General features: G+C 54.0%; 1 protein-coding gene across 14 annotated transcripts in view; it reads left to right on the plus strand.

Moving 5' to 3' along the window:
- Positions 1–612: 612 nt before the first annotated feature.
- Positions 613–17,648, plus strand: part of LRRC7 (leucine rich repeat containing 7) — a 176,666-nt gene continuing 159,630 nt past the window's right edge. For 6 of the 14 annotated variants that reach the window (XM_038182885.2, XM_038182893.2, XM_038182891.2 and 3 more), the window contains exon 1: positions 16,222–16,394. The gene's annotated coding sequence lies outside the window, so the exon portion shown is untranslated. Of the gene's footprint in view, positions 1,258–16,220; positions 16,395–17,648 lie in introns of those variants that run through there. The other 8 variants (XM_038182898.2, XM_038182895.2, XM_038182896.2 and 5 more) reach the window with 3 other exon arrangements.

Here is a 17,648-nt window from a genome sequence, read left to right on the forward strand (position 1 = left end):
TCTGAGCTCACGTCTCTCGTTTTTCAGCAGCGCCAGGGTGAAGAGCAGCTGTATTTTTGTGGCATTGCCTGCTCCGCAGCTCTGAATTCCACGCTCTCAATCTTGAGCATGAGCATCCACCAGCTGGTGGGAGTCGCAGGGGGAAATGCACCAAGCTCGCTCATAAAAATAACAAATTAAGCCTCAGTTGGGGGCACTTAATGCTTTTCACTTGCAGCTAAGTGTAGGTAGGGGTGAAGAAATCTTCCTTCCCTCAGCACCTCCAGGGGATTTCACAGACCAGCGTTGCCCTGTGAGTGGTCCCAGCTCCACGGTCCCGCTGTGACACTGGGGGTGAGGGGGCAGCGGGATGCCAGGAGCTGGTGACGATGCTCAGCAGTGGGTGTGATGGGAGCAGGGACCACCAAGAGCGATAGGCACAGGATCTGGGCTCCACATCCCTCTGCACCCCCCTGTCCATCCCGCTGTGCCTGTGCATCCGTCCCACCACACAGGGGTACAGCTCGTCCTGCCCGACGTTTTGCCGAGAGCATCACGAGCCGCTTGAGTGCGGGAAGTGCAATTCGTGATGAAGCACGAAGCATCCAGCCTTTAAAACCCCGTGTTCCCATGGCTACCGCGCTCCCCGCAGCACCCACGCACCCCGGGCTGCAGCCCCCGGCACCCGGCTGCGTCCCCGTGGGGTGCCCCGAGGCGAGCCCGAGTGAGCAGCCCCCGGCCCCAGAGGGGTCAAAGCGCTGCCGGGAGCCCCGTGGTCCATCCGTACGGCAAACCCCACCACACAGAGTGGGGGGAGCAGGACCGGGACGCCACTGGCACGGAGACAAAGCAATCAGAGGAACGCATTAAAGCTGCAAATAAACGGCCAAACGCAGGAAACCAAGACAGCATTTTCCTTTGTTCTTCACTTTTTAATGTTATGTTTAAATCAAGCATGAGCTCGGTGTCTACTCGGTTTTACCTTTATAACGGTAATTAACAGAGACTGGAGATCTCGGGGGTGTTGTCGGCTGCTTATTTCTGTTCGCTGGCTCATGTTAAGATCTGTCACGCACTCCCGGCGGAGGGCAGGAGACACGGCACCAGCTTTCGCAGCGCTCCCCGCATCGCCGTGCGTCCCGCGAACCGTTCCAGGCTGCTCTCACCCTGCACTGCCCCTGGGACCCTCGGCTGCCCAGCACCGACACCAAGGAGCTGCCTGAGCGAGGTGTGGACAGGGCTGATGCCGGCAGGGAAGGGATGAGCCTTCTGCCCACGGTAAGCCAGCGCCGGGTTCCTCGATGGGCGCAGGGGGTTTGGGGAGACCTCGTTGTGCCATGGCTCTTGGTGGGGTGTGTGAGGGGCTGGGGATGTGACCCCCGGGGCAAGTGAGCGGCTCCTCGCCCTGCTTCGGCACCGTGGGTGCAGAGCATGGTGTTAGGGGCTAGGTCCTTCCTCTCACCCCCAAATTATCCCAAAGGGGCCAGCAAGGCAGGAGGGGAGCTGGAAGGGGTCGGACGGGCAGATGCTGTGCTGTGATGCTGCGCTGCGCCAGCCCTTGTGCCTGGGGCATAAGGGGCAGAAAGCGATTCAAGTTTTTGGGGCTGTGTCTTGGGGTTGTCTGGTTGTGTCAGGGGTTTTCCAGCATTTTGGGAGCTGTGGGGAGCTGCGGGTCCCCAGAAAGCCAGGTAACGTTGTGGCAGCAATGCTGGTGCCCAGAGCATGGAGGTGGGAGGGTGGGAGCTGCACCTGCTCCTTCTGCAGTCCCGCTCCATTTGTTTTACTTTTCAATTAATGATGTAGAGCTTGCAAAAGCATCTGATTCCCCAGAGGCTCTAAAGCAAAGCCAGGAGCAAACAGATTGAGATCTGTCTAAGCAGGGTATTTTCAAGACCTTCCTTTCTTGTTCAGAGATAAAAAAGCTGGTGCAAGCCCAGCCTGGGAAAAAAAAAAAAAAAAAAAAAAAAAAAAAAAAAAAAAAGATAAAAAAGATTATGCAAGATGCCTTGGAAAACTTGCCGTGATCGAGTGGGTGAAAAAGCCCCCGGGCTGCCTCAGCGGAGAGCAGAGTAACTGCTGCATGTGCAGGGAAGTGGGTCCAGAGTGAAGCACTGCTCCAGCGCTGCTCTCCTGTTCCTCGGGCAGTACTTTGCATTTCTCAGTCACTGGCGTGCTTACATCCCGCGTGCTCTGCAAGGACAGGAGGGGTGGCAGCTCCTGCCTGAGGTCCTGGGGCTGTGAAATACCCGATCTGGCACCAGCTGTGCTGCGTGCACCCCTCTGCCACAGGACCCTGTGTGGCTCTGCCCCTGTGGCACAGCCAGGCACGCAGTCCTGCAGCCCACCAGCAGCTTATTTGGGGTGATACTGGGCACCTCGGTGCTTCTGCCTGAGCCCTTCGTGCTCGCCTTTGCTGCCCTCACGGCTGCCACTTCCCCGCTGCTGCTACGCTGCTGACAACGTGGTTATTTTGCAGCATTAAATACGGTAGATATTAAATGCCATAAATACAGTCCAGCACAATCTCGGGTTTTGCCGGTAGTTTCACACTGGCTTTATTTCTCGTGGTATTTTTCACACACTGATGTTCCTGTACTCGCTCTGCCCCAGGCCCCGCAGTGTCAGACACAGCAGTGGCTCCGTGGTGATCCCACAAACAGGCTGCCAGGGCCGGGGCCAGTCTGGGGGCGGCTGTCCAGACTGGTGATAACTCCATGGAGCCCACAAAATCCCATATGGCTGGGGCGAGGGGGACTTGGTGTCACAGAGCTTGAGCAAGAAGCAAGAAGCTCCTCACTGAGGGAGCCCTGGCTGGGCAGAGCTTTGTGCTCACAGCAAAGCCGGCTTGTGGCTCCCGAGCCTGAGCTTTAGAAGGTGCTTGGTTAATTCACCGCTGCCACGAAGCTTGTGGCAAGCGTGGCAACACCCTTGACAGGCCACTAAAAGATGCTCCCTGGTGGAAGAAGGGGAGGAGAAAAGGGCCTGGGTGCCTGCAGGGCTGGAGTTTGTGCCTGGTGTCCTGCTTCTGGCCACCCATCTCCAGAGAGCTCTGCACGCACGGCCCTGCTGCCTGCTTTGGGTTTACCCCGCGCTTCGTCACAAAAGTGAAGCCTCTGTTTGTCTGTCAGAGGATGGAAGCAGCAGATTAAGTCCTGAAAGCAGGGCTAGAGGGAAAAGTGAGACTTGGTGCCACAAAGCGCCTTGCTGGCTGGTGCCACCCAGCTCATTTAATTGTCACAGAGTGCTTTAGGTGACACAGTAACCACCCTGCTCCTGCTGCCTAGCCCTGCTGAGGCTCTTCTGGAGGCTCTTGGCCTTCCTCCTGCAGGCACATGGGGACACTGCTGTGATGTGGTGGGGGCAGGATCAGTGCATCCTGTTCTGCTCGCCTTGGGAGGCATGGCCTAGTTCTAGCCAAAACCTTGCTGCTCACCCTCACAGCACACAGGTCTTCAAAAAGTCCTTAGAGTAGGATCTTGCACACCTTTAAAAGCATAAAGTGCGTGTGATCCCTGTGGGTCTGTTCTCAAAACCAGCCGGAGGCCCAGGAGCAAAGCACCGTGTGTCAAGGAGCCCTCCTCCCTTTGATTCCCAGCGGCTGCCAGCACCACCTCCGGCCCCAAGGTCTCCAGAGCATCCCCAAGGAAACCTCGGGCTGGGAGGGGGTCTCCTGGCGGCTCCTCTCTCTGTGCAGCTCCGGTGTCTCCTCTGGGGGCTCTGCTGTGGGAGCCAACCCACCCTGACCACCCCACGGCCAGAGGGTGCACAGCTGAGGGGGGAGAAGAGCTCCAGGGCTCTTCCAGAGGTGCTCATGGGGGGCATGAAACTGGGAGACAGGCACGTCTGAGCTGTTGGAATTGCCCCCTTAGGAATGTACTGACTGCATTATTTTGCTCTATAAAAAGACGAGATCCTCTGAAGGAGGAGAAGAGAAATGGTGAGCCCCCCTCGGCCACATCCCTGTCCCCCTCAGCTTGGACACGTGCAATGTGTGTCCCCTGTGACAGGGGCTGGGAACACGGAGCAGCTAATGCAAGAGATTTCTTTTCATATTCATTCGCTATTTCTTCCCAAAGAAAATAAATTTTTAAAGCCAAGTTTTTCACCATGTCTGCCCTAGATCATGGACAAGAAAGGTTATCTATGAATAATGTAGGAATGCCTCCCCTGTTGAGGGGAAGGAAAATGAAGGATACCTCATGAAGAGAAGCCCAGCAGCACACCTGATGGATGGGAATGGTCCCGCCGGGTGGCCAAAGCCCCCTCCTGCCCATGGGCAGAGCTGCTACGCTGCCACCACGGGGTGCAGCACACGGTGCCCTGGCTTTGGGGACAGCAGAGCTGCCACGGGTCGCTTGGTGATGTGCACGAGGGGCATCTGGGCCGTGCCAACAACATGGGACCACAGGGACTCCAGCTTTGCCCCCCTGCCCATCCATCTGTGCTTGGTGCTGTTGTTTTGCTGCTGTGCAGGAGGTTGATGGTGACTTAGTGATGGAGGCAATCGGCTGGTGGCCACGGGCTACCTGGCAAATCTTGCACCGTGGTGGCTGTCAAGTGCCCGGGTGTGATGCTGGAAGGGGATGCCCGTGGTCAAGAGCTGGCACCCTCTCTGCCAAGGCTGCTCACTTGGCTCTCGCAGTGCTGAGGATGCAATGGTGTCTGTGCAAAGCCACCTTATTTTGTGCATAAAGGCAGCTGTAAGCATTAATAGAGGGAGGAAGATGCTTCTTAAACGTTTTGTATGGGAAATTAGAAAGCAGTTACTCTGTCTAAATGTGGAAACAAAGTTAATAAAAAGAAAAATAAGGGGAAATGGATGTGTATTGTATCAGTAGCAAAATATTATTTACAGTATGGTTCCAGAGGTTTTAAGTGAAGTTTCAAGAGATTTTAATTCAAGTTTTTGATCAGAATCTTTTGAGGAAGAAATGATTTTAAAATATATATATTTAAATATATGCTGAGCATTGCACCGGTGCTTATGCAGTTACTCAGAAAACGAACACGGAGTTCCTGAATAATTTGCCACAGACAGCGACCACTCTCCCGAGGACATGCTGACCAGTGCTGTGGGTGTTCAGTGCCCATGGTCCCTGCAGGGCTCCTGCAATGAGCCTGTCCCTTGCAGCCTCCTTGCTAAACCCCTGGCTGCTGGGCACTGCTGCTGGCTGGGGTTTTTGGTCCCTCATGGAAAGCTCTGGGAGAAGGGCGCGTATCCCACCTGGCCCTGCCTGGGCTCTGTCACAAGAAGCACAACAGGAAACCATCACAGCACTGCACGGGGACCCTGGCTTGAAACACAGAAATTTGGGAAGCAAAAATAAACACAGGAGATCAGGAAGATCCTGATCATCACACAGGTCCTGATCATGGGCACAGGTCTTCCAGCATCTCGGTACTTTGGGGCCAGTTTTGGGGTACTTTTAACCCACCATGAGGGAAGCCCAGGGTGGGAGGTCTGCCCCGCAGGGCATGCCAGCACCATCACATCCACCACAGCCACGTGCACACGCTGCCAGCCGGGTGCTGAATTATGCACGTGGCAGTGAACTTTAATGGAAGTTTTGGAATTCTTTTATTGCTCCATTTTCTACCTGAATAGAAATTCATAAAATGGGCCCCACTGGAGAGCAGATCACAGTGCAACTTTTCAAAAAAGCAGGATTTCTTTAAACCCAAGGTTTCAGGGCCTCGGGAGTGACCTGGATCTGGCTCCAAAAAGGGCACCCCCACTTCATCCTGCCACGGCTTCAGCCCCTTTCTCTTAACTCGTCAGCATCTTCATGAGGCAGCAGAGGCGTTGGTGTGTGACTGCTTTGCCTTGCAGACATCCCATCCAATTTTTTGCAGCCTGTGAGCTGAACTCTGGGATTTCTTGGATGCCCAAAACACCTGCCTGGTTTGCAGAAGAGGGGGATGGAGGAACCTGGGCTGCACCGTCTCCCTCTGTCAGGGAGAGCCTCTGCTTGCCTACTGCTGTGTGTAGTTATTTTGACACAAAAGAGCATGGAATACAGACAAATCTTTAATTCCTTTTCATAATTTTAATGCATGACTCTTAGTTTTAATACCTGGACTTCTCCAGCCATATCGTACAATTTTTATATTTATATATAAAAATTTATATATTTTTGTAACCATGAGCTGTGCTTTTCTTCAGCAGACCTAGCAATTCTAAGCTGCTTTCTTCCTCTGCAAAGTCTTGGTTAATTGAAAATGGCGATTATTATATTTAATAATATTTTCTCCCTTACTCTGACACTGGCTGTGATAGTGATTGTTGTGAGAAGAGACTTTATCGTAAATCTAGTCGTAAAGACACAGTGCAGGAATCTCAGCTACCATAAATCAGTAGGGGATTCAGGAGAGCTACTTCAGCTAACAAGGATTTAAACCTCAGTTCTCATATATTTAATACTTTGTAGGAAAAGCGCAGATATTTTTCCAATTTCTCTAGGTCTTTCTTCCAGTTTCACGTATTCCACACCTCTACTGGTGCTGCTCTCAGCCTTCTGATAGAGATACAGAAAACCATGAAATTAAGAAGGTCTAGTGAAGGTCTGGTGCTGGCAGCAGCTGTATGAAAGCAGCAGCACCGTGTGTCCATGCTCGAAGCATGTCAGAGTGCCCAAAAACGTGCAGGGAGAAGATGCGGCTGCCCTGATGGTGGCTGTGGCATCCAAGCACCTTGCTTGGGGTTGGGACAAGTTCCCTGGGGATGCGTGTGCCCCCCTAGTGACTGTTGACTGCATTTTGTCAGCTGTGGGGTCTCCAGACGGTGTGGCTGTGGTGAGGTGAGCGCTGCCCAGCCCTCACCATGGCAGGAGGAGCAGCCACCATGCCAGGCCGCTGGCACACACTCTCAGTGCCATCGTCACAGCTCACAGAACAGCCATGCCCGCCATGGAGACAGCTGTTGTTTTAATCAAGGAATGGGCTCCGGAGTTACCATTTCCCTGTGTGGTTAAGGGCTGGGAGGGCCACGGGCAGCAGGGTTGAGGCTGCGCTGGCGGCCATGCTGCTCTCGGGCCTAGTGCGTCTTGCAGGGCACACACCATGCATGGCCAAAATCCAAGCACAAGTCAAAGGCTCCAAAAACCTCCAGGGTTTTTGTTTTGCTTGCTAAAGGTAGGAAGATGCCCTGAACGCTGGGAAGGACACAACTGCGATTAAGAATTACAATGTGATCCTGTTGAACAGCCTGGTTTGAGGGATTGGGTGGAGAAACCATAGAGACAAAATGGTGACAATTACAGCTGCCTTTCGGTACGATCTGAAAACCTGAAGATAACTGCTTGCACGGCTGTGCTGGGAAGATGCAGGAGCTACCTGGAAACGTAAGACGCTCGCTGCTATTCCAGGCTTTTAGGCAATGCTCAGTTCAATCAGCAGCAGAAAATTGAGGCAGAAGAAAATGGGCAATTGAATTTGAGCAAGGACACGTGAACCAGGCTTGCCTGGAAGAACGATGACCCTATCATCAAAGAAAGAAACATCTACCCAAGGTGTCATTTTTATTCCCCAGCTTCAGATATAACTCAGCCTGTGTCTTGTCCAAGCCTCCTTCCTAATCATCATGAGGGAGGCTGACAAGGCACAAGATTATTCACAAATACACGCTTTTTCTTACATTTATCTGACTGTCCTTTCTGATCTGACTTGCAAAGAATAGATTTAGAAAAGAAAAATGAATAAGGAGGGAAAATGAGCATGGGGAGACCAACTGCAGCCAGACAGAAATTGTTATTCCACTTTGGTCGTGGAACAGGAATTCTTCAAGCCCGAGCAGCTTCTGGTGCCAACTTGCAAGTGCAGTATTTAACATTCTCCGAGATCCGTCCTCAGCTGAGATCCTTTTACTAGCTGGTACTCCTCTTTACTGCCTGTAGTCACGAGTTTTCAAAAGTGCTCGAGTGACTGAAACCGAGCCATTTCTCAGGAAATTTATGTTCTTACGGTGTCTGGAAAATGTCACCTGCTGAAGAGTTTGGGTGTCAATGTCTGGAGCCAACCGGAGGCACGTGGCTGCTGGGGAGGCTGCAGGCAGGGTGCCCTGCACATCGCCAGGACAAGAGCCTGCAGTGAAGAGGCAAATCCTCCCATGCCTTTACGAGGGCAATTTCAGTGTTTTATGACATAAAAAAAAAAAGACACAATTAAATGAAGTGAGACTTTGATTTTATGGGGTATGAAATGCTACTTACACACTGCAGCCTTCAATGGAGGTAGTTGTTAAACAGTGATTTGCACAAGAAGCCGGAGTGAAAGCTGGATGTTCAGCTTTCCAGCTCTGCTCCCGGGGCACAACTGTGGAAGGAGCAGAGGGAGACCGAGAGCTGCCAGCAACCTGACCCACCTGTGTATGAAGTCATCCTGCGGTCAGCATGAGCAGAAAAAAACCATTGCTCTGCCCTTGTGAGAGCCTGGCAAGGGGCAACACAGGGGGTTCGGGCACTGCCAGCAGTTGGCTTGGGGAAAGAATAAATATCTTTAAGTCAAATTCAGATCTCTGCTGCTGGGAAGACCCAGTGAGATATTTTATTTTCCTGTGGATGTGTTCTGCTCACAGGAGCCACCTGCCAGCTCTTGCTCTCCATCCTGCAGGTGGACGACCCGCAGTGGCTGGATGTGTGGGCAGGCTTTGCAGAGCAAGCTCTCGTTTTCTTTCCATCCATTTTCACCTGCATTGTTTAGAAATTCACACTGACATTTAGAATATGCAGTTAAATCCCCAAAGCGACCAGGTCACCTACAGGCACAAACATGACCTTTATTTTAACGTGTTGCCAAGAGAAGTACAAGGAACTAAGGGAATGTGTAGGTCGTAGTGGAGAACAAAGTAAGCAGCTTCTCTTGCCTTTTGCCTTCCCCTCCATCACTGCAACCAAATTTGCCTTTTGCTTTTAATTTACCACTCAGTCACTGATTTCAATGATTTCCCCAAGGTAAATGGAAGCAGCGCCCGTGCTCCCCACACCGGCTCACCCATCTGCCCTGCTGCCCCTGAGCCTGCACCCCCGGATCCTGCCCCAGCCTCTGCAGCCAGTGTCTGCCTGTGTTCTCCTGGGGTCTGCACGTTATTATTGTATTAATTCATGTGCGGTAACCTGGCAGTAACGTGATTCACAGAGCCAATAACGGTTTGGGTAGCAATAATGCAATTGCTAAGCCTCGAGTCCTTAAACAGCACAGCTCAGTAGGGAAACATTGACTTCGGATATGTTGTGCTGTTTCAGCTCCTAATAGTAAAAATACTTAATATTGATTTCTTCTTCCTTTTTTTTAAAAAAAAAAAAAATAAAAGAAAAAGAATTAGTCATGGCATACTGTTTGCTGGCAATTAATGTCTTTAATATATGAAAACACAACATTAAATTGTGCAGTTTTGACACTTAACCGAAGTAATTAGTGTATGCAGTAATGAATCTTACAAATTTCTCCCACTGTAAGAAATAAAATAATGCAACTGCAAATGATTTGTTAGAACCTGACCATCTCAGCTAGCTTTTAGTGCTTTCCTCAGCCCTGTGAAACTGGAAGGAGCCCTGCCCTATCCAGCCACTCCTCAGCCCCGTGCCCAAGGGTCCCTGCTGCAAGGAGCAAGAAGCCTTCCCCAGCACCTCATGGGATGCAGCTTAAGGCCATTTTTTTCCACATCTGAGGCCACAGATGCAGTGCCAGCAGCAGGCCCTGCAGCCAGCGGGGTGCAGCCAGCACATGGGTCCTGCTGCCTCTGAGCTGGGGTGGCCCCAGGGCCAGGCGTTTTCACCCGTTTCCCTTTCAAGGGAAAGGAGCTCACACATTTTCCTTTCAAAGCATTTTTTGCAATGATTCATGTAGCATTAAAATGGCATTTGCGACACACACAAAGTTTGAGTGCCAGGAGGAATCCTGGTAGAGCAGCATCTGAGAAAAGCGTCGCAAGTGGGGAGAATTTTTAAATGGGCTTTGAAAGTGCGGGCAGCAGGGCATGGCTTCTGGAAACCCCTCGGGGCAGGACCCGCTGTGCTGGCACACAGACACCCGCTGCCCTGCTGCCCTGAGAGTGGCTTACAGGCACCGTGAGGATTTCCCTGCTCTTCACATCGTCATGTCCCCAGTGACCGCAGCAATCATAAAGACATTGTTTAAAAATTCACCTTACGCACGCTGGGTTGGGTTTTTCCCACCAAGGAACTACCCGAACACTGCTGCTCAGCCGGCACAGTTACACATTAAACACGGGTGGCTGCAATGTCACTTTGGAAGTGAGATGCCACCGAGGAGCGGGTGCTGGCGCAGCGCTGTGCCTCCGTGCGCCCACGTCCCGGTTCCTCCCCGTGGCTCCTCTGCACCCCAGGCATGGGGACAGGGCTGGAGGAGAACGGTGGGGGCTGACCCCAAAAGGCAGCTTGGTCGGTGCACCCGGCTGCAGCCACTGGTGCTGCTCCATCACCGGTTTTCCCCTTTCATCCTCATTTTTCTTATTCTCAGACACCATGCAGCCCACCGTGCTGGCAGCGAGGGGCACCCAGCAGGGCCGGGGCTGATGCCCACCCATGGGTGCTGCTCTCTGAGACAGTCGGGCGGCTGGAAGCAGCCAGCATCGGGCAGTGACACCCACGGCCTGCGCATCTCCTGCTGGCCGGGTGACCCCTGGGCCTGGGGTGTATTTTGGTATCTTCTCAGCACCCTTCTCAGCTTGTAACCTGCCTGCAGGCAGCCAGAACACCGCAGGAGAGTCGGACCCTGCTCCTGATTCATTTTTATTCATTCTTTTTTTCGGTTTTCTTTTCTCTTTTTTTTTTTTTTTAATTCTTTTTTTCCCCTCTTTTTCTTTTTATTTATTTATTTTATATTTATTTTTTATTTTTTAAAGATCTTAAACCGTGCGGAAAGGCTTGCGAATCTGACCTGCAAACCCAGGTGTTCAAAGCCAGAGCAAAAATAAACATCTCCTGATCATCACTGCTATTGTTCTCTGGGGATAATGGGAACAGGGGCAGCTTGTGATGGGGAAGGATCGCTCTGATTCATAATTTGTCAACCCACAATGTTTACAGTACTTAGGCTGGGAAAAATACCTGTTCACAGAAATGATCCTCAATAGGCTTTGCTTTCTACTTACTGCCATTGCTTAGTAACAGCTCTATTTTTAAATGTTAAGAGGGTATTAGACAAAAAAAAAAAATAAAAAATGCAGGGAAAGTTTCCTCCATCTCCCACCTACCTCACGTTAAATGTGGTAGAAATGCAGGCAGTGACCTCGGGGCAAGCAGGGTGGGCTGCGGCTGTGGTCGCAGGCAGGGTGGCTGAGTTGGTGCCACCCGGGTCAATGCTACGAGTTTGTTGGCTTCTTTCCTTTTCACCTGCAAGCCCACTGACATATTTAGGGGACGTAAATGTCCATGGCTGGGGGATGGCCCAGGGCTGAGGAAGAGCTGGGGTTTCTGCTAAGTTGTCCCTAAAGACGCATGCCACCATCACCTATTGTTGTGTTTTTAACACATTTAATATATTTATATATACACACCTCCTTTATATAAGGGATAAGGTTCACGGTATTAAATATGTGCAAAAAAAATCAATGTTTCTATGGTTGGTTGAATACCAAAATAAGGCTCAGGGGGTTGATAACTGCAAAGCCCTTTACTGTGTATACATTTGATTGCTGCAAATATCACCCCTGCTGCAAAATAACCTTAACAAGACAGCAATAAACCAGAACCTGGGGGGCTGCTGGGCTGCTCCTTGGCCCTGCCGGCAGTGCTGCGGGCTGGGGTGGGCAGGCTGTGGGGTAATGGCCCCAAACCACCCCCAGAGGCACAAAGAGGGCGAGTTGTCAAACTGCCAGAACCCCAGAAACGACTTGGAGTGTCTCCAATAGCTTGGGACCTGTGAATAATAAGAGGATGTTAGGAAAATAGATATTAAAAAAAAAAAAAAAAGCTGGAAGGTGTGTTATGGACAGAGTCCTGAGTGGGAAAATTGCAGCTCCCCAGGACATTGCAAGCCCATAGCAGCGAGCCTTGAGGGAGCAGCAGCAGTGGATCACCTGGCAGCTGCTTTACGTTGCTCGTGTCCGTGATGAGGTGCTTGCCCTTGGACACACTCCAACTCGGGGGAGCAGAGAGCCTGCTCCTGTTGCTGCGTCCTCCTTTGAGGCTTTTCCCTTGGTGCAGCTTCTCCGAGCCCCCTGCCCGGTGCACACACACTGCTAGGTACACGGGCATGGTGCTGAGCATCCCATGGGCTCGTGTGGGGAGGTGAGGCTCTATCTGGTGGTGTTGCTGCTGCTGGGCACGGAGTGTGGGGCCCTGCTGCACTCCCACACCTGGGGCCAGCCTGCATGGGACCTTTGCTGCACCTCCAGCCTGCCCCCAAAGGTCTGCCCAGCACCCTCCGTGTGGTTGGCGCAGTCTCTGCTCTTATTGCCAATTCATTACAAATCCATTGTGGGGTTACCACTCACTGCTCGTGCTCTTTTGCACCTCGGGATGCGGAGCATTTTGGGGCGCAGAACCACGGCGGGCAACAACACCCACAATGGGGGCTCGGCCACGCTGCCCCCCTGCACCTCGCCCCACGGTGCGTGCTGCAGCTGCACCCCGAGGGGCAGAGGGACACAAAGAGGGACAAACACCCACTGCCTGTGTGGGAAGACGCTGGAGCACGTGGCGAGGACTTGTTACTGCTGCAGTGTCTGCAATGTATTTTTGCCACACGCTTGCTGCAGAGTGCAGCCCACTGCAGCAGAGGAGGGGAGCCGAATTCGCTTCCTCCTGCACTCGGTGGAAAGCGCCGTGTGTGTGCTTTGATGGGAGGTACAGCAAAAATGTAATAGCCGGCAACTCTGCCAGCACTGACACAAAACACTGGTGGGAAGCCTCTGCATCAAAGCCACACTAATTTCCCTGTGCTCGCAGTGGAGTTAGGAGTGACCTTCAGCTGCTCTTCACACGGCGGCTCTGGCAGGGAAGGTCGTGCATGAATTGTGGCAAATTTAGATGAAATTATGGATTTGAGAGACAGCTGTAATTAGGTTTAAAGCAGACGTTTGAATACTTTTTGCTGGATCGACCCGAAGAGCTCAGCCTTCTCTGGGCTGCGATGAAACAGGAGCGAGGAATTTTGGGTGCTGGGTGTCCGGCCGTGGGCGGCAGCTCCATGCGTCGAGGAAATGGGATGGAAATGGGGGCACTCGGTGCTCCCCCGACACCAGCCCCAGCACTGCATGTCCAGCATCCCAGCGGGATGCCTGCAATTTTAAGGGCTTTTAAAAAAGATCTGCAAGTGGCTGTGTAAATGGAGAAGCACCTTGGCTCATCTCAGCACCATGCTTGGCCTGATACAACGTAACTTCATTTTTTTTGGACCTATTTCATGCAAATTGGACCTGAGACAAGGCACAGGGATGCTGATACCCAACATTATTCCAGCGAGCACCCAGACCAGACCTCAGCACCCTCACTCTGCCCAGATTTTTTTCAAGGACTAACAGACCTCATAGATCTCATAGCTCTTTTTCTTCAAAATGTCAGAAAAGAGGTAAGCACTGGCTGCCTCTGGGCTGCCCATGCCTGCCTTTGCATTGACACGAAGTGGCGATGGTGGTGATGGAGTTAGTGGTGATGATGGTCATGGTGGCAGTGATGATGCCAGTGATGGTGACAGTGCAGCAGTGAGCTGACTCCTGGCTCAGGCAGGGCTGCTCCTGCCCAGCCACCCTCCCTGCCCTGCTTTTTTTCCCCAGGACCCCCAGGAGAAAGGTCTGCTCTTGGTACTTCTTGTTTCAGAAGTTACTGATGCTTTTTTCCAGAACCAGCACTGACAGTCCCCAGCTGGAGCCATGGGCACTGGCTCGCAGCCAGGGGGACTTTTAACAGCCACCAGCCTTGGCCTATTTAGAGGGTGACCCAAAAATCAGCCCCCATCTCCACCACCACAGCCCATGACTCATCCGCTCCTCTCAACCTGAAAGCCTTCAGGAAGGGAGGCTGGCGTTGTCTAGAAGCAGATGAAGTAGCACTTGAGAAGACGTAGCGCAACCAGAAGGAAAAAAAATAGATCGGGAATTCTACAGGGGAAATTTTTAAAGCTATGTAGCACCACCATTTATTAAGTGCAAGGAACTGTGCCATTAGTAACTACTACTTTCCCATATATTTCAGGCGCTTTAAAAATGAGAAGAAAAAAATTGGGGTTATCAGTCTGAAGCATGTGCTCTGGTTTGCCATGCTGGTGTAACTCCAGCAGTGAACCCAGGTTTGCGGAATCCACGCAAGGAGCACACCCAGCTTTCCACTAAAATCTGCTGAAGGAATTTCATGATTTTAAAACTTTAATTAGCCAGATGCACGAATGAATAGAAATCAGTGTGGAATGCAGTTATTTATATGTATGTGCCAGTGGAAATAGGTTCAACTCCCCATGCTGAAGCCCGGCTAATTGACTTTGCGCACGAAGCAGTGTGATAGCAGGGATTTACCCTGGACCCACATCTTTTCAGAAAGCAGCTATTTCGGCCTGCTCTTTGCCAGCCTCATTTTGGCACGTCCCTGCTGCAGTTAGTGGAAGTGAAACCGCGATGAAACTCCTGTAATTCCTGAGGCTCTTTGTGTGATGTGCAACCACTTCAACGTTATCTGTAAACAGGACCAACAACACACATTCGCTGATAAGCAGCTAACAAAAGCAGCAGGCTTTTCTCCCAAACCTCATTCGCAGGGATGCCAACTCCTGGCCTGACCGTAGGCTGTTTCATTAGTGATCGCCAGAGGCCAATTCCGGAGTTTTTCACTGCAAACACATCCTCTGCTCTCCGCGGCACAGGGTGAGGCAGCAGCTGGTTGTCACCCAATGAAGCTGTGCAAAAACCCAAGACTAGAATAAATCAGCCCGTGCTTACGGTCTGTGGCTATTCCAAGTCGTGCATCTTGGAATAGCCACAGACAACCCTGAAGCTGGAAGAAGCAAAAACCCTCCGTAGTCATAATTCCACCAAAGCAAAGGGCAAACCCATCTCCAACCTGTCCTGCAAAGGACAGGAACTTAGTGAGGGTGTCCAAAAGGGGCCAGCCAGGTGACAGCAGCCAAAATCTCACACTGCGTCACAGGAAGCAAAACCCAGCCCAGAGCAGATTTCAGCCCCTGCTCCACATACAGTGACAGCGGGAGAGGCCGGGAGCAGCCCAGGTGCAGGTCATCTCCACCAAGGAATTAGTCAAAACCAACAGGGGTGGAGAACTCAGCGCTGGTATAAACCCTCCCGTGATCCTCTTCTAGCTCCTACCAACCACTTTCCCTACCCAATGTTTGGCCAACGCCGCGGTGCTGGGAGAACAAGGCGGTGGCCTCATGGCACACAGTGAGCCCTCGAGGCTGAGCGGGCAGGACGGGTGGCCAGCAATGTGCCAGGCCAGGTGCCAGCGCAGCTGCTGAGAGCTTTGGGGCAGTTGGAGATGAAGAGGGAAGCAAAGGGGAACACCCCTGAGAGGTCCCTGCCCCACCAGCTGTGGGAGCTGCTGTCAGAGCACCTGGAGGGCTGCAGCCCCATGGTGTTCGACCCCACGCGGGGTCAACCAGGTCCCGCCAGGGGCTGTCCCCGCGCCCCACCGCTCCCGGGGGGCACCCAGCGCCCTCCCCACCGGGCCTTCAGCTTAGCCCCGGAGCAGAAACATAGCTCCGGCCTCACGGAGGGGAGCGCAGGGGGAGGCAGAGGGGGAAAGCGGCATCAGCGGCGCCTCCGAGCCCCCAGCGCGGGGATGCCCCGGCCTCGGCGCGTCCCGTCGGGGCGGCACCGCATCCCTGCGCTCCGCACCCCTGCGCTCCGCATCCCCGCATCCCTGCGCCCCGCATCCCTGCGCTCCGCATCCCTGCGCTCCGCATCCCCGCATCCCCGCGCCCCGCATCCCTGCGCTCCGCATCCCTGCGCTCCGCATCCCCGCATCCCTGCGCCCCGCATCCCTGCGCTCCGCATCCCTGCGCTCCGCATCCCCGCATCCCTGCGCCCCGCATCCCTGCGCTCCGCATCCCTGCGCTCCGCATCCCCGCATCCCTGCGCCCCGCATCCCTGCGCTCCGCATCCCTGCGCTCCGCACCCCTGCGCCCCGCATCCCTGCGCCCCGCATCCCCGCGCCCCGCATCCCTCGCGGGGAGGGCGCGGCCGCCCGGAGCCGCTCCGCCCCTGCGCCGCCGCCGCCTCGGAGCGCACCGCGGGCGCGCAGCGGGTCCCGCCCCGCCGCTGCCGCCGCCGCCGCCGCCGCCGCCTTTGTGGCCGGGCGCCGCCCGCAGCGGGGCGGGCCGGGCGCTGCGCGGCGGGGCCGGCGGGCGGCGAGCCCCGGGCGCGGGCAGCCCTCGGCGGCGCCCCCGCAGGCTCCGCGCCCCCGGGACCGCGGCTCGGCCGCGCGTGGATGCGCGCTCCCGCCTGCAGCGTGAGTAGCGGACGGACGGACGGGGGATGGACGGACAGGGGGACGGGGGAGGGAGCGGGGGGCAGAGCCCCGCAGGGATGCGCGGAGCCTCCGCGGGGCTGGGGGCGGCCCCTCCCCGGTGCTCCCCGGGTACCACCGGCGGCGCAGGGCGCTCGGGGCGGGTTGGCGCTGCCGTCGCCCCCCGGCCCGGCCGCGGTGCTGGGGCGCAGCCCCTGGAAAATTCCGCTCTCCGCGGGCACCGGCACCCGGGAGAGCCGTGGCCGGGCGCAGCCGAGGGATGCGAGCCCGGGGATGCCGCCGCCCGCCGCCACGGCCGGGGTTTTAAACGCGGCCGGCGCTGCAGGGCCGGCGTGGAGGCTCGGGAACCCCGGCACGGCTCCGGGCTCCCCCCGCAGCCGCTGCCAGCCCCGGCACGGGAGGCTCCGTGCCCGCGCCCGGGGCTCCCGGGAGGCTGGAGCGGGGAGGGGTCGTGCCGGGGGAGGTTCCCCGGTCGGGGGGAACGCAGGTGCTGGGCGCTTCGGGGGTGCGGGAACTCCCGTGCAGCCCCTTCATTTTGCACATCTGGGAATTTCGGCTAAAGCCTCCGGCCACGTGCCGTCCTCGGTGTTAAGCTCGGGTGCTGTGAGCAATTTTCGGTTTTGGGAAGGGATGAAATACCAAGCGCTTTCCTCCCCATTGTTCCATGGCAGGAGAAGTGACTTAATCTTGTGGGCTTTGCTGTTACGCATCTGCTTGCTCAGATACTCGACAGGGAATGTATGCTTGCCATGGCAACCTCCACGTCGCATATTGCAGCCACTTTTTTGGAAGTAGCAAGACTTGTTAAAGAAATAGGAACAGCTTATTTCGGTACCTACGTAATCGTAGATAGATTGCGCATCTTGGAAAACATGACCTCCTTTTCAAGAATTTTAATGCTCCTTTGGGTTCATAGGTGTGTGTTTTATGGGCAGGAACGGGAGCCAGCCTCCTGGGGAGGTCATGCATTTTTCTCTTCATGCAATCCTAGTGAATGGAGGTTTCCTTATTTTCCAGCAGTGCACACTTAAAAAATTGCATGAAATCAATGACCTTCACGTCAAATTTCTTGGTGGGTTGTTCTAGCTTGGTGTCCCTGCGAACTTTAACCTTGGTTGGTGTTTGATGCATAAAACTGCTTTTCAGTGATGCAAGTGGTGTTTTATAGACAGCTCACAGGGGAGCTTTGCTGCGCATTTTTATTATACAAACAATGTGAAAAACTTAAATCTGGCT

This window comes from Anas platyrhynchos, chromosome 8 (assembly GCF_047663525.1).
Source record: "Anas platyrhynchos isolate ZD024472 breed Pekin duck chromosome 8, IASCAAS_PekinDuck_T2T, whole genome shotgun sequence".
In the NCBI taxonomy this organism is placed as follows: domain Eukaryota; kingdom Metazoa; phylum Chordata; class Aves; order Anseriformes; family Anatidae; genus Anas; species Anas platyrhynchos.